The 17,662-nt window shown below is 34.1% G+C and overlaps 1 long non-coding RNA gene across 1 annotated transcript; it reads right to left on the bottom strand.

Moving 5' to 3' along the window:
• LOC124888453 lies at nt 1-595 on the bottom strand. Its single transcript, XR_007046593.1, has 2 exons — nt 302-595; nt 1-203 (listed from the first exon to the last, which is right to left on the bottom strand). It is a non-coding gene; the product is annotated as an uncharacterized LOC124888453 (long non-coding RNA).
• Between the last annotated feature and the right edge of the window lie 17,067 nt (nt 596-17,662).

The raw sequence follows: 17,662 nt of genomic DNA, 5'->3' as shown, positions 1-17,662 counted from the left end.
TTATCAAAAATATTGCTCCACTTTATTATATTAAAATATAAATCAATACATTGGAGTAATATGACATATAACATAAATTTTATCTTAAATTCTTTTCATCACTTATGTTTTTGCAAAGAAACAACAAGCATGAAATTACATGAATTTTTTATTGCAATATTTAGTTGAACACTCTTCCAAGCAGCTCTCTGTTAGCTTTGAATCTACATAAAGTTCATCAAAAATATATATCATAAATTAAGTGATATTAACATAGAAAGTTACTAAAATAAAAAAAAAAATTATCAAAGCAATATTATACCTTCTTTAAATTTAGAGCAACGTTCCATTGAACAAGAAGAATTACAATTCAATTCTTCAAGAGAAATGTGAAGATGACATTGTTTCATACAATCAAACATGCAACCAGGTGTTTTACTTAAGATACATGAGAGTACGCATTTTGCTTTGCAAGATAATTTCTCTTCACCAACAGCTTTAACATTTGTTAAAACACTTACAATGAGAATAATTGTCAACAGAACGTTTGAAAATTTCATTTTGGAATATTATATAAATAATTTTTACTTCTCGATTGAATACTTTTTCCTTTTGTATCTTAGATGTTTGATGAAACCTAAGTAGTGTTATTTATAATCAATGGTTTCACTAAAATCTAAAATAAATTAAATACTAATCTGATCCAAAAATTAAATAATAGTCAAAAAACATAAATTACAATTTATATTACAATTTTGACTGTCATATTATGTAAATCTAATTGACAACTCATACAGATTAATGTTTGATTTATCTTTATCAACTAAAAGATAAAGATATTTATTTGCAATAATTACAATTAGTTTGACCTTTAATAAATTATAATTCAAAAATATTTTATAATACTATTGGTCAGAACTCTATTAAGGTAAAAGATAAATGTGAAATATATTTTTCATGGTAACAAAAAATTAAATGACCCAAATTATTATAAAGTCTAAAATAAATGTATTTGATTATAATAGAGAAGTACTATTTACTAAAATTATTTTTTTGAGTTTTGAGCACTCAAAATTTTTTATATTATTTTAATAGTTATATATACTAGTAATAACAAATTCAAAAATAAAAATAATGTAAATGTATTTTAGAATTTTATAATTACAAAATCACAAAAATTAAATCACATTCAACAAATATGATTCGTAAAGTGTATTTGAATAAATCAATTTATAAATATTCTATATAAATACAATTTGTGAAACATATCTATAAGCACAATTTGTAAAACTGCATTTGGCAATTAGGATTTTTTCTATTTTCTTTATAAAAAAAAACAGACATACCTAAAATACACCAGAGAAACACAACTTATAAAACACACAAAAAAGGACTAAATTATTTGCTCTATTTTACTAAATTCGGTAAAATATAAATTTATATGAAATTTAATTAATGTGCTTTGGATTTTTGTCACGATTCAAAGTTTCAGGTCATGATGGTATCTATTATAATCCAGCAATAAGTAAGCCAATTTTTCATCTAACTAGATAACAAGTGGTAATGGAGAATAAGTATTAATACTAGAATAATGCAGCTATTAGGATTTCGTGATCTGCTTTCTCTTTAGCAGTACTGAACCCTAGAGACTCGTCATATTTTTTTTATCTTAATTCTTTCTAAATATTTTTTTTAACCTTTTCAGACTTGCTTTATAATCGTAGATACTCTTGTATTGGTGTCATCAAGTCTTTGAGTTGTTCTGACTTTGATTCATTTCCTCTGCATTTATAAGAGGTCATTGCTTATTTTATATTATTAAAATTTTTAAATGGTTAATAAAGAAACAAGGTACGGTTAGAGGAATAGTGGATGTCCTCGCCACCTAATAAAATTTTGGGTCATGACAAATATTAAACTTAAAAAGCTTTTGTCTTTAACACAATTTCATTTTTCTTTGTTTACATACTTGAGGTCATTTCTAATTTCAATTTTAACAAACGAAACTCTAAATTTGATTGATAATCATGTGGTAAAATAGAAATATTTCTTTGATAGCAAATGGTCTAATTTCATTTCAGCAAAAGTAGTTATCAATTCTTTTTTGCTTTGTTAAAGACATAAAATTTAAAAAGTAAAAAACATTGACAACTTTTATCTTATGAAATTAAAATTTCAATGCATTAAGTAGGACAAGATCTAAACATTTGCCTAAGAAAAATAATGAAAGAAGAACAATATCAAAGACAATTATTATATTAAGCACATCTCGACAACTTATTTTTTTCACTGAAGTACTCTGAAGATGTTGTTTGAATCAAATCTATATGTTTTGTAGATTAAATTTTTCTCTTCAATAAATTAGGTTCCTTTGTTAACATGCACATTTACATGTTTGCAACTACATATGACAAAACAATTTCATAAAATTTACAATAGATGAATGTGGCTCCACTAAACTTTTACATTATTCTAATTCCGTCATAGATAGAAGTATTTCAATAATTGTGAAAGTCAAACAGAAGCTATAAGATAGAGCATCGTAAAATGTATGAACTATTTCATTAACAAATTTTTAAGTAATTCCTTTTTAATGACTAATGTATATTATTTCGAATATGATCTATCTTAGCTTCCAAATATGTTCTGTCTCTCTCTCTCACTCTAAAACAGAACCCCCAAATAATTACAAGATCCCGGTATTCAACCGATATACTGCCACCCTTAAAATAACTGGATCTAGCACCATCGAGAACCATCTCCATGGAGGAGGACCCTTTATTAAAACAATCCTTCAAGACCATCTTAAAAGATAACAAGTCAATATCAAAAAAGCATATAATCTTGAGTAAGTTGTAGATTGGTAACTTAGTGCATTGAATAATTTATATTTGATGCCTATTTTAGAGCTTGAATCCTATCTAGCAGACTTTATTATGATGATTGTGGTTTAGTGACCTCTAGCAACAATTATGTCATATTGATAGTGACAGAATTATTGAGTTCTAGAGAATACTTGGAGTATGAACGAACTTGTATTAGTTGATAAGACTTAGTACATGGAACAAACTAGGTTTGGATAGTTCTGTTATATAGTATTATTAGGAGTGTTGTTTATTTTGTGTTTCTTATATGGGTCTTATGTGAACATATTCATTGACTTAATTAACTATTCATGATTATGTGCCCGTTTTTCTCAGGAATAGGTTAGTAAGGCAAAGGGGATTCATACTCTTATACTAGTAGGTCTTCTCTTAGACAGGGATGTTACTATTGTGGTGCGGTTGGTCATTTTAAGAGAGAGTATTCTGTGAGGCAGGTGAATACCTAGATGCAGCAGCAAACTCGGGCTATAGTCCCAATAGGTAAAGGAGAGGGAGGCTATGGCAAAGGTCATCCATATAGAGGATGGAGAATCAAATAGGTGGTCAAAGTGGTTGAGTAAATAGTGGTATCAGGGGAAGAACACCTCTAGGAAAAGTATTATTTTTGATTGATGATCGGGTTCACTATTATGCATATTCGGGAAAGATTAATGCTGAGGCTTTTGACATAATGATCATAGGTATTATTTTTGTCTGTGACTGGATGAATTCTATTTTATTTGATCTAGGTTCTACTTATTCCTATGTGTCTATCCAAATTATGGTGGGTCTGAATCTGGTTTGTAATGTACTTGATTATACTATTTATATGTCTACTCTGGTGGGTAATTCTGTGATAGTAACCCATGTTTATTTCTCTTATCCTATATTAATTATGGGTTTTCAGACTTGGGTAGACTTGGTTATTTTGTTTGGACTTTAATGTAATTTATGATATGACTTGGTTATCTCCATATCATGCTGTTTTAAACTATAATGCTAAACAGTGAGTCTAGCTATGTTGGGATAAAGGATCTAGAGTGGGAGGGAGTGTATAATGCCAAACCAGTAAAGATTATATTATATGTCCGAGCCAGAAGTTTAGTGGAGAAAGGGTGTTCAGTATTTTTATCTCATCTCTGAGATGTGATGCGTGGTCCTTTTCTACAGAGTCGATATTTGTAGTTTTTGAATTCTAGGACGTTTTTCCTTTAGAGATACTGGGGCTTCCAGATAGAGATATACATATGTATTGACTTACAATCGGGCACTCACCCTATTTCTATTCAACTTTATCGAATGGCTCTAGTTGAGTTGAGGGAGTTCAACGGTAGGTGCTAATAGACAAAGGTTTTATTCATCTAAGTGCTTCACCTTGGTGTGGCTCAGTCTTTTTTTTTCAAGAAGAAGGATCGTAGTTTGAGGATGTGCATTGATTATAGGCAGCTGGATAAGGTTATCATCAGAAACAAATATCCCTTGGCTCACATAGATGACTTGTTTGATAAGTTATAGGGTGTGTTAATGTTTTCAAAAATTTCTTTGAGGTTAAGATATCATTAGTTAAAATTAGAATAGAGGACATATCGAAGACAAGTTTTAGAACTCGGTATGGCCATTATGAGTTTTGATAGTGTCTTTCGGGTTGACTAATACACCTGCAACCTTTATAAGTTTAATGAACGTGATATTTAAGTCATTCTTAAATTCTAAGTCTATTGCTTTTACTGATGACATTCTTGTGTACTCCAAGATTAAAAAAGAACACGTAGGCTATTTTTGCATAGTATTGGAGATTCTAAGGGAGAAACAGTTATTTTCTAAGTTTTTGAAGTGTGAATACTAGTTGTCTTCAGTTGCCTGTTTGGGGCATGTGGTTTCTGTAAAAGGGTTTATGGTGGTTTATGCAATGGTTTTTGGGATTTCATCTAGTATTTCATGTTTCAATGCTGAAAAGGTTCCAAGGGATGAAGACTACATCATTAAGGGGCATTCGGTGCTTCTAGATAAGGATTGAGGAACCAGTAGCGATTCTAGATTGAGATGTTCAGAAATTAAGGACAAAGCAAATTAATTTGGTATAGGTGCAATGGAAACATCGACCGGTTGAAGAAGTTATTTTGGAGACCAAAAAAGAAATGTGGGATAAGTACCCTCAATTGTTTGTGGATACATGTCCTCTTCCTTTTCCTTATTTAGATTATATTTCTCCTTTGATAGTTCAAAGATCCATGGTGGGTAGATTGGAATTTTTTGTAACAAACCTCTCCATCTTTACATCTGATTCATATATTTAAAACCTCATGTCCAAAATCTTACCGGTATCGAAGTTACAAATTTCAAGCTTGGCTAGTTTCAATTAATTTCGGAGCAAGATGTGGCCTAGGAAAATTTGGAAATGATTTGGATCAGGGTAGTGGTATTTATCTTTATTAATAGTTACCTAAGACACTAAGGAACTCATAGATATTTATAGAATTTAATTTGGTAAGTAGAACTCCTAGAATTGGTCTTAGCGTAAAGGGCACCATTCGAAATGTCCCAGGTTTAAGGTGTGTTGTAAGAACTAGAATTTTTGGGTAAAGGAAGACATTTAGTTCCATTGATACTGATATAGTAGTAAACATACTGATATACTGGCAAGTGCCATAGCATAAGAATTCTCGCTATAGCAACTGTCAAAGACAGTTAATGACCGCTACAACGAGAATTCCTCCTCTATGGAGCTTGCCACTATCGCGGGGTGCCAACCACTATAGTGATGTCGATGGGACATAATGTCCGTATTTGACCAAAAATCTCACTTTTTGTAGTACACCTTAAATTCGAGACATTCCGAACAGTGCCCTTTACACTAAGACCAATTATGGGGGTTCTACTTTTTCATAAATTTCTACTGATTTTTTATCATCTTAGATAGATATCAATCTAGACCACTACCACTAATCCGGTCCAAATCATTTCCAAAGTTCCCAACGCCACACCTCACTCTGAAATTAATCGAAACTAGTCTTGCCCAAAATTTCTAACTTCTAAATCTGAAAGAATTTGGACATGAGATTTTAAATTTAGGACTCATATGTAACCACGGAGAGGGTTGTGATAGAAAATAATCTAAATTTATTTTCGTCACTATATAATGATTGAAAGGTAAAAAAACAGGTCTAAAACATTTCGATCTTATATTAATCTCAATTCACCTAAACATCACAAATCTAAATGAATTAGCAAGAATGCAGAATTTTTGATTGAATTAAAATTTGGACAAGTCATACTATTTAATTTAAATATTTGGTGAGCAATTTTTGAATTTATCCATAAAGTCAAACTTGCAAAGAAGTTATAACTTTACCTAATTAAACTTGGTGAATTGGAAAAGGTACTATAGAATAGTTCATTTTGTCATTTCTAGATATTACAAATATTTTTGGAGTTCAATTCATATAGGAATGAAGATCCTAAAGGATATCCTAATCTATAATGTATTTTATTTACATCGCTAAATTATTCATTGAAAATCGCGTAACATTGAACAACAAATCAAGAACAAAAAACTTGTTACATGAGAACAAGAAATTATCGAAATTGAAATCGAATCTCAAGATAGAATAAGGGGTTCGGCACAACTCTATACCTATTATTTGTTTAAGATTTAATTTTTTGTTATCGTTAATTATTCGTTGGATCCATCTTATTAAAATAAAACTACAAATAACATATATTGAATAAGAAAATAGAATATTTTAATTTTCTTATAACTCTATGAGATGATATTGAATGATGAAAAATGAAAGAATAAAATTATCAAAAATATTGCTCCACTTCATTGTAATAAAATGTAATTCACTACATTGGAGTAATATAATACATAGCATAAATATTTATCTTAAATTCTTTTCATCACTAATGTTTTTGCAAAAACAACAAGCATGAAATTACATGAATTTTTTTATTGCAATATTTAGTTGAACACTCTTCCAAGCAGCTCTCTGTTAGCTTCGATTCTATGTAAAATTCATAAAAAATATATATCATAATAAATAAGTGATATTAACATAGAAAATTACCACAACAAAAAAAATTTATCAAAACAATATTATACCTTCTTTAAATTTGGAGCAACGTTCCATTGAACAAGATGAATTATAATTCAATTCTTCAAGAGAAATGTGAAACTCACATTGTTTCATACAATCAGACATGCAACCGGGTGTTTTACTTAAGATACATGAAAGTACACATTTTTCTTTGTAAGACAATCTCTCTTCATCAACAACTTTAACATTTGTTAAAACACTTACCATGAGAAAATTGTCAATAGAACTTTTGAGAATTTCATTTTGGAATATTATATAAACAATTTTTACTCTTCGATTGAATACTTTTTCCTTTTGTATCTTAGGTGTTTGATGAAACCTAAGTTGTGTCATTTATAATCAAAATTTTCACTAAAATCTAAAATAGATTAAATATAATCTGATCCAAAAATTAAATAATAATAAAAAAACACAAACTACAATTTATATTACATATTTTGACTGTCATATTATGTAAATCTGATTGATAACTCATACAAATTAATGTTTCATTTATCTTTATCAACTAAAAGGTAAAGATATATATTTGCGATAATTACAATTAGTTTGACCCTTAACAAATTATAATTCAAAAATATTTTTGTAATACTATTGGTCAGAACTTTATTAAGGTAAAATATAAATGTGAATTAAATTTTTAATGGTAACAGAAAATTAAATGACTCAAATTATTACAAATTCTAAAATAAATGAATTTGAGCATAATGGAGAAGTACTATTTACTAAAATAGTTTTTGTGTTTTGAGTACTCAAATTTTTTTATACAATTTTAATAGTTATATATGCTAGTAATAACAATTTCAAAAATAAAAATAATATAAAAATATTTTAGAATTTTATAATTACAAAACCACAAAGATTAAATCACATTTAAAAAATATGATTCGTTAAGAGTATTTGAATAAAGAAATTTATAAATATTCTATATAAAAACAATTTGTGAAACATATCTATAAATGAAATTTGTATAACTGCATTTGACAATTAGAATTTTTTTCTATTTTTTATAAAAAAAATAGCAGACATACGAAAAATGCACCAGATAAACACAACTTGTAAAACACATAAAAATGACTACATTATTTTCTCTATTTAACTAAAGTCGGTAAAATATAAACTTATATGAAATTTAACTAATGTCCTTTGGACTTCTGTCACGATTCAAAATTTAAGGTCCTGATGTTATCTATTATAGCCCACCGATACGTAAGTCAATCCTTTGTCTAACTAGATAACAAGTGATAATGGAGAATAAGTATAAATTTTAGAATAATTCGGCTATTAGTATTTGGTGATCGACTTTCTCTTTAGTAGTACTCGACTCTAGAGACTTGTTATATTTTTTTAATCTTATTTCCTTCTAAATATTTATTTTAACCTTTTCAGACTTGCTTTATATTCGTAGATTCTCTTGTATTGGTGTCATTAAGTCTTGGAGTTGTTTTGATTTTGATCCATTTACTTTGCAATTATAAGAGGTTGTTGCTAATTTTATATTATTTTCGTATTATTAAAATTGTTAAATAGTTAATAAAGGAACAAGGTACGGTTAGAGGGACAACGGATACCTTCACCACCTAATAAAATATTAGGTCATGACAATTTTCAAACTTAAAAAGATTTAGTCTTTAACTCACACAATTCCATTTTTCTTTATTTACATACTTGAGATGACGAAACACCCTGGGTTCTGGTCATTGAAAAATTTCCTGAGTCTTGAACCTTCTGACCATCATATGAATCACAACTTCACTTGTATGGTGTGGGTACGGTCAAGGGATCCTAGTTATTAGGAGTCTAGAGAGTAGTGGTGGGGTTTCTGGTGTGGATATGGTTTGATGGGTATGGATCGTATGGTTGGTGATGGGTTGGTCCTTTATTTAATCTGAAACTTAGTAACTTGACTTCTCTCTAAGTACGAGTGGCTAACCAAGTGCCGTGAGGATAAGGTACAAGTGGTAAAGTATAGTCGTATGCTGTCCAATATTGATCCTCTTGGATTCTGTTTAGGGTACGACTTACACCATATTTGTCGTATGGTGATGGTACGATTTGGGCAACAGAAGTCGTATACTGGACAATGTGTGATGTCCAACATTCTATCTAGGGTACAAGTGGTGGGTACCACTCATATGTTGTGGATACGATTTCAGAGGGGGTAGTCGTATCCTCCTACAAAATTTTTATAATTTAAGCTGGGGGTATTCTGGATATTTTTGCCTAATAGCTCCTTGGGGAGCCATGACATTATTCTCATCAAAACACTCCTAAATTACTCTCAAATCTCTCTCAAGGCTCTTGGTTTAAGAAATGCTAAGGCTTCTTTAAAGTAAGCAATTAAGGCTCCTAAGGGTAGTTTCTCTCCTTCATACTTATTGTCTAAGGCATGGTACTCCTCTCTTATTGGGGGTTTTGGTTGTTCTTGGTTGAATAATGATTTTCCATGTTTTAATTATGGTTTTGAACATGTTATGGTATGGAAATGGTCAATTGGTACTTGGTTTGGTTTTGGAAACTAATTGCCTTCAACATGTTTGTTAAAATGACTAGGAGAATGATTTGTCACACAGTGTGACTGTTATTGAAAACTTTGTATTGCGTAATATCGTAATGAACCTTAAATTTATTTGGTTGATTCTAAATAGTTTGAAAAGTCCTTTATGTCCATGGTTTTGGTTAATTGGAAACTTGGGAGTGAATTTGGTTTAGTGGTTTTGGTATGACATAAAAGGATAGACTTGCAAGCTCTAATTTTGGTATGACGATTCCAACGGTTAATGCCTAAAAAAAGATTCCTTGGTAAATGGTTGGAATGTGTAAATGGTGTTAATTGGGCTTAAAAGAGGTTGAGAATTAAAGTCGTGAAAGGTAGGGGTCCCAGGGGGATTGCCATTGGAAACTCACATTTGCCGATGTGAGGGTGGTCTTGTGACCGTGTGCAGTGCGGCACACTTTATATTTTGGGGGATGTTCTAGTCATCCCAGGTACTTTTCTCCGATCTTGCGGCTAACATGAACTAGGGCCCTTTTAGCAGGGGGAGCTAAACCCATATAGCCCATGGGTGGTTTTAGGACGGCTAAGCTACACAACCCAGGTTAAAGGTTATAAATGCATGCTAAACCCGATTCTTTTCCCTAGCATGATATATGCATATATGTATGTATGTGATTGTAAATGGCTAACTACTTTGGTTTTGAATAATGAAATTATTTTATCCTTATCCTGAGTACATACTAGCGTTCACCCGCTAACTCATCTTTGGATGGCTGTGTCACCACGCGATGTAGGAATTGACCATGCTCCTCCTCCTGCTCAGTGACTTGGATTCGGGGATAGCTTTGAGCCGGATTGAAGTGGTGAGCTTTCATATTCCAAAAGGCTTCATTTTATGTTATGGTATTCTCTACATGCTTTGGTTATTTCTTGGACTTTGATTCTAGCTATGGTCGGGGGCGTGTCCCGATCAGATGTTTTAATTTAAAATAGAGGCTTTGTGAAACTGCTATGGGTTGGTATGGGTGGTGTTGGTATTGGTGTCAGCCTTAGCAGTGGTATTGGTATTGGTATTGGGGCTAACAACATTTGTGTAATACTCTGTGTTAGTCTTAGCTCAGTTTAGCCCATAGCGTATGTACAAGAGGCTTAGAACATGAAAATTTAGCTAAGCGTTGAAGGCTTAGTTTATTTTTGGCCTTTTAACTTGGATGAATTTTAAAGTGACCTTTCCGACCCCGAGATGATAGTTTCTAAGTTAATTCATGTTCAGGGGTGTAAGTAGCATATCTCGAGGAAGTTTTGGATTTTTCGGGAAAGGATTGAGGCATGTTTGGATTTTAATTCTAAAACCTCACCGCGATTGTGAAGCGTTGCAGTGGTTTTAGTGGTGGCATCCTTGGCGAGTCACAATGATGGCCTGATCGATGTTTCAGTTGTGAATTTAAATTTTAGAGGGGCGTTCTTGTCTTTTCCCAGCACCCCAATTCGTGAAACATGGGATTTATCATCAGTTAAAGCAATATATGTCCAATTTCCTCAATTTCTCTCTAAAATAATGTAAGATTCCACAAATTCTTAGCTTAAATCAGTCATTTAGGCTTGTCAAGGGGTCCCAGACTTAGAATATTTTAGCTAAGTATTCAGACGTTGAGCCATTTTAGCCTTTGAAAGTTGGCAATCTTATTTGAAGAGCTTTACGTCCATTAAATATTGATATTCAAGTTAATTCATGATTTGGAAGGTCAATAGGTGTTCCCAGATGAGTTTCAAATTTTTTGGACATCGTTTAGACCATGTTTGAGTGCCCAAAATAGTTGGTAGATGCGATCTTGACACATCGCGTCGATGAATGATTCCCCCCAACTCCAGTGCAAATTCTAGTAAACCGATGCGAATTCGACGCAGCACGTTGGCTATCGTGTTGATGCCAATGACACGGTGCATCGGCTTGCACATCGATAACACAGTTTTCAGTCATTAGAAGACTGCGTTCTTGGGGATAATTGGGTCTTTTTTCCACGACCTTCAACCCCCAAAACATAAAATTAAATTCTATGGAGAGCAATTATACTCATTATTCCTCAAAATACTCAAGACCAAGAACCCTAGGAGATTTAGTTTCAAATCAAGAACTTAAGAACTCACCATTAATCCCTCAGAATTCAGGCACTAAGGTATGTTAAGTGTTCATCCAAGGGTCCCTTCCACCCTTAGAGTCCAAGAAACTATTTTTAAACATCAAGTATACAAAATTCATGAATTCCATGTTAGGTTTGATAGTTTTCATGTTTATAATGATTAATTGGGTTTCAAATCCATGTTTCATGATAAATTTCATGTGGGGTTAATTGAATTATATGTGTTATCATGTGAGATCATGCTAAAGCCTTCAAATTGTGAATTTGATATTTGGAATTGTGTGCTCAGATGTTGATTAGTATTATGTGCCTATTTTATGCTTTTAAAGTGATTGATGAATTAAGCATGTGAGTTGAATAGTGAATTATATCATGTTAGCATGTATTCAAGTTCATGCCATACAAGTGTTTGTTAAAATGACCCAATGAATGAATGATGATCAAGTACTTAGTTTACATATTTCAAGTTTGTGCCATGTCTCTTATTTTATGCTATCTAGTCTGGGGATACTTGTACCCGGTAATTTAGCTATTTACCTAAAGTCATGGTCAGTCATAGAATGGTACCAGTCACGTCATGATCAGTAGAACTCCCAATCAGTCACAGAACTCAGGAAAAAAATCTGTAGACTCAGTATTAGTCCAGTATAGTTCAGTACTCAGTCCAGACCTCAGTAAACTCAGTCAGCTAACAAAATTCAGCAGTTTTCCACTATGGAACTCAGTAAATCCAGTTCAGCTCAGTCAAATAGTATTATCAGTAATAGTTCAGTCCAGCCTCGTACAGAATAGAAATCAGTTTAGTGTCTATTTAGTTAGGAGTAGGATTCAGCACCGAGCGAGCCTAGGGATGGGGGAATTCTTGCCTGTAGAGGGTTTGACCCTTAGTAGCAATCGCTGCATTACAGAACTACATAGCCAGCATATGTTGAGATATTTTTCTGCCAGATATCATGAGGATTGATATATCTTGTTCGAGTTATCCTGCCAGCGTGGGTTAATAAAAGAGCTTCCTGTTAGAGAGGGCTAACTTATAGCTTGTCCTTAGCGTGGCATGGTATTGACACCCTTCCAACTAGGGTTATAAGTTAGACCCCAATCAGATTAGCGAAGGGCATATCGGTCAGATGATTACCTCTTATAGTCTCAATTTCAGTCTTAGTCTCTGGATAGAGCTTAGTTCAGTTCTACAGATTTAGAATTATCAGATATAGTTACTCATCTTAGTATGAAACTTAGTATAGTTCCACAAAATTTGAGACTATCAGATACAGTCATTCAGATAATCAGTAATACTGTCCCTCGGAGACAGGGTCGAGAAGTACCATGATTTTTGGCTTTCTTTGATGGATAGAATTCCTCTTTCCGTCGGAGGCGATGGAAGTGGTCCTAGCTTATCAGTAAACTCAAATATCAGTTATTAGTATTTAGACTCAGTACTCAGTATTATAATGATTCAGTTATAGTCTATGTATTCATGCATGTTCTCTTATTCAGTCATGCTCATGTTATTCAGTTAGTATTGTTCATGCATATGAACCCATACATTTCAGCCTACCTCACTAAGCATACCAGTACATTCAAAGTACTGATGCATATTTTTTATGCTATGATGTCTTATATTATAGGTTTAGACGCACGAGCTCCAGAGCACCCTTTGCAGTTCAGATCTTCAGCTTTCAGAGTAGTGATGAGTCCTGATAGTTCAAGGACATGCTTGTTATTTTCAGTATTTCAGTATTATTTTTTAGTATTCGAAGTTAGTTGGGGACTTTTCCCATCAACTCCATAGTTCAGACAGTTTAGAGGCTTTCCAAACTATAGTATTTTCAGATAGTTATTCAGTTTTACAGTACTTATATTCAGTTTTGGTAATTTGATATCGTATTCAGATTTATTTATAGATTTAAACCTTATGGAATATGTTTTTGCCTATTTCCATAATCATTACAATATTTATTATAAAGTTATTGCAGCAGGTACTAGTCATAGGTTTACTTGTGGTCCTTCAGGATTATGAGCATCGTGTTGTATTCGAGTTACAAACTCGGTTTGTTACAAACTTGGTATCAGAGCCTAAGGTTCAACAGAGTTCGAGGAATTCTAAAATACACATCTATTAGAGTCTTGTGCATGGTTGTATAGCATGCCACACTTACGGATAGGAGACTATGAGATGTTTTAGGAACATTTTTCCTTCTTTCAGTATTCATGTCGTGCGAGTGAGCATGAGCTCCAGTTACACTCTCTTTCCAATTCTAGTTTCTCTTTTATTTATAGAATATTCCTCCAAAGAGGACTCAGGGAATAGGAACGGGAGACCAATCAGCTCCTCAGCCCATCCATCCAGATCCTTTAGGCAAGCATGTCTCCCATGCAGAGTTTAGAGCAGCCTTCACCACCCTAGCTCATTCTGTGGCAACATAGAATAAATGTCCAGCTGCGGTTCTAGATAACCCAGTGGACAATATTGCTGCTTACAGTATTTAGGACTTCACTCAAATAAACCCTCCATCATTTATTGGGTCTAAGTCAGATGAGGACCCTCAGGAATTTCTTGATCAGGTGCAGAAGGTTACCGATATCATGGGGGTACTACTATTGATAGCATTGAGTTAGCCGTATATTAGTTATAGGATACAGCTCACTCATGGTTCAAATAGTGGAAAGGAGAGTGGGCCGCAAAAGCAAGACCCATAAAATGGGAGGCATTTGCAGTTGTTTTTCTGGATAGGTTCTTCCCGCTAGAGTTGAGGAAAGCGAAGGTTTTAGAGTTTATTAATTTGAAGCAGGGAAATATGATACTACAGGAGTATTCTCTCAAGTTTACTCAGTTAGCCAGATATGCCCTATATGTTGTAGCAGATAGCAGATCTAAAATGAGTAAGTTTATATCAAGGGTATCTAGCAGCGTGGTCAAAGAGTGTAGGACTGTAATATTGATAAAGGAATAGACATAGCCAGGATCATGGTCCATTTCCAGTAGATAGAGAAGGCCAAGAATAAAGAGAGAGAGAGGGAGAACAACAAAGCGAGAATAGGTAGTTTCCATTTTGCTCAGCCTAAGTCAGAGGGTAGGAATCATTCTTAGTTTCGCCTGAAATCCTCAGTTCTAACTCCATCCTTAGTCAGTGCTCCGATGGTGAAATTCATAGATGGAAACAGAGATAGGGCATCAGGCCCTAAGCCCCAGGGCAGTGTTAACAGTGCCTGAACCAATCCCCTTTGTCAAAAGTATGGCAGAAACCACTAAGGTATCTGTAGAGCTGGCAGCGATGTGTATTTTGGATGTGTCAAGCCAGGCCATAGAGTTAGACAGTTTCCTCAGGTAGGTTTGCAGAGTCAACATACCCATCCCCCAGCTCAGTCCGATTATTAGAATCAGCAGGGTGCCTCTTCCAGTGCCACCAGTGGGCAACACCTAAATAGACTCTATGCTCTTCAGTCCCAATAGGATCAGAAAAGTTTTCCTGATGTGGTCACTGGTACATTACAAGTTTATCATTTGCATGTTTATGCTTTGCTAGATCCAGGAGCTTCTTTGTCCTTTGTTACTCCATATGTTGCAGTTAATTTCAGAGTCAGTCCTAAAATTTTAGTAGAGCTTTTCTCAGTCTCTACCCTAGTGTGTAAATCCATCATATCCAGGCAAATATACAGGAATTATCCGATTATGATATCTTATAAAGTCACTTTAATAGACTTAGTCAAATTAGAGATGACTGATTTTGATGTCATTCTCGGCAAGAATTGGCTTTATTCCTGCTATGCCTCAGTCGATTGCAGAAATAGAATTGTCTAATTTCAGTTTCCAAATGAACCCATCATAGAGTGGAGGGGTAGTACTTCAGCACTTAGGGGTCAACTTATTTCTTACCTTTGGGTTAGAAAAATGATATCTAAGGGATGTGTCTTCCATCTCGTCGAGTCTAGGACTCTAGTTCATAAACCCCTACTATTTAATCAGTGTTAGTAGCTTGTGAATTCCCAGATGTGTTTTCCAAAGATCTTTCTGGAGTTTCTCCTGAAAGGGAAATTGATTCTGGAATCAATCTTCTCCTAAATACTCAGCCCATATCTATCCCTCCATATAAGTAGCTCAAGAAGAACTTAGAGAATTGAAAGATAAGTTAAAGGATCTCCTAGATAAGGGATTCATCAGGCCCAGTGTGTCCCCGTGGGGTGCACCAGTGTTATTCATGCATAATAAAAATGGTTCTCTCAGAATGTGCATAGACTACCATCAGGTAAATAAAGTCACAGTTAAGAACAAGTATCCACTTCCCAGGATCGATGACTTGTTTGACCAGCTTCAGGGTGCCAGCTATTTCTCTAAGATAGACCTCAGATCAGGCTATCATCAGCTCAGAGTCAGGGAATATGACATCTCGAAGATGGCCTTCAGAGTTAGGTATGGTCACTTCAAATTATTATTCATGTCCTTTGGTCTTACCAATGCCCCAACAACTTTTATGGACTTGATGAACCATTTGTTCAAGTAGTATTTGGACATGTTAGTTATAGTCTTCATAGATGATATCTTTATTTATTCCTGCAGTGAACATAATCATACAGACCATCTCATAATAATATTACAAACTCCCAGAAATTATCAGTTATTCACCAAATTCATTAAGTTCAAATTTTGGCTATGGTCAGTAGCTTTTCTTGGCCATATCATTTTCGGTGCTGGCAATAGAGTCGATCCCCAAAAGACTGAGGTAGTGAAAAACTGGCCTAGACCCATCTCTTCATCAAATATCAGGAGTTTCTTAGGCTTGGATGGTTATTACCAATGGTTTATTGAGGGATTTTTCTCTATTGAGTCCTCTATGTCCATATTGACTCAGAAGAAAGTCAAATTCTAGTGGCCAGATTTTTTTGAGAGGAGTTTTTAGGAGTTGAAGGCTCGATTCACTACAGCTCTAGTTTTGACCCTACCAGATGGTTCAGATGGATTTTTTGTGCATTGTGATGCCTCTAGAGTTTGTTTGGGGTGCATTTTGATATAGAGAGGTAAGGTAATAGCCTACGCCTCTAGACAACTTAAGCCCTATGAGAAGAATTATCCTACTCATGACCTTGAGTTAACAACAGTAGTTTTTGCCTTAAAGATTTGGAGACACTACTTGTATGGGGTACATGTTGATGTGTTCATGGATCATAAGATCCTATAGTATGTGTTCTCTCAGAAAGACCTCAACCTTCATCAGAGAAGGTGGTTGGAGTTATTAAAAGACTACGACATGAGTGTCCTATATTATTCGAGCAAGGATAATGTAGTGGCTGACACTCTCAGTAGAATGTCTATGGGTAGTGTTGCCCATGTTGAGGATAATAAGAAAAAGTTAACTTAGGAAGTTTATTAACTAACCCGACTAGGTGTCTACTTAGTCGATTCCGCAGAAGGTAGTGTGTGGGTGTAGAGTAGCTCAGAATCATCCTTAGTATCTGAAGTGAAGGAAAAACAGGATATGGATCCCCGTCTAGTCAAGTTTAAAGAATTAGTTAGAGATTAGAAAGTAGAGGTTTTCTACCAAGGGGGAGATGGTGTACTGCGTTGCCAGGGTCGGTTATGTGTTCCAGTCATAGATGACTTGAGGTAGTGAATTCTTGCAAAAGTGCATGGTGTATGCTACTCGATTTATCCAGTGGCCACTGAGATGTACCGTGATCTGCAGGATATCTATTGGTGGAGTAGGATGGAAAGAGATATTGCAGAGTTTATTGCTAAGTGCTCAACATGTCAGCAAGTTAAGATTGAACATCAGAAGCCTTGTGGGTCCGTACAGGAGTTCAATATTCCCACCTAAAAATGGGAAGAAGTGAACATGGACTTTGTGATAGGTTTGCCTCTTACTCGTAAGCATGATTCAGTTTGGGTCATCGTAGATAGGATGACCAAATCTTCTCATTTCCTTCCAGTCCATACCTCATATTCAGTCGAGGATTATGCCGAACTCTATATCAGGTAGTTGGTCAGATTGCACAGTGTTCCAATGTCCATTATCTCAGATAGAGGTACCCAGTTTACCTCTCATTTCTGGAAGGCATTCCAAAAAGGTCTCGGTACCCGAGTTCACCTCA

Source organism: Capsicum annuum, chromosome 11 (genome assembly GCF_002878395.1).
Source record: "Capsicum annuum cultivar UCD-10X-F1 chromosome 11, UCD10Xv1.1, whole genome shotgun sequence".
Classification (NCBI taxonomy): domain Eukaryota; kingdom Viridiplantae; phylum Streptophyta; class Magnoliopsida; order Solanales; family Solanaceae; genus Capsicum; species Capsicum annuum.
The sequence above is the reverse complement of the archived record's forward strand: the minus strand, read 5'-3'. Positions and strand labels throughout refer to the sequence as shown.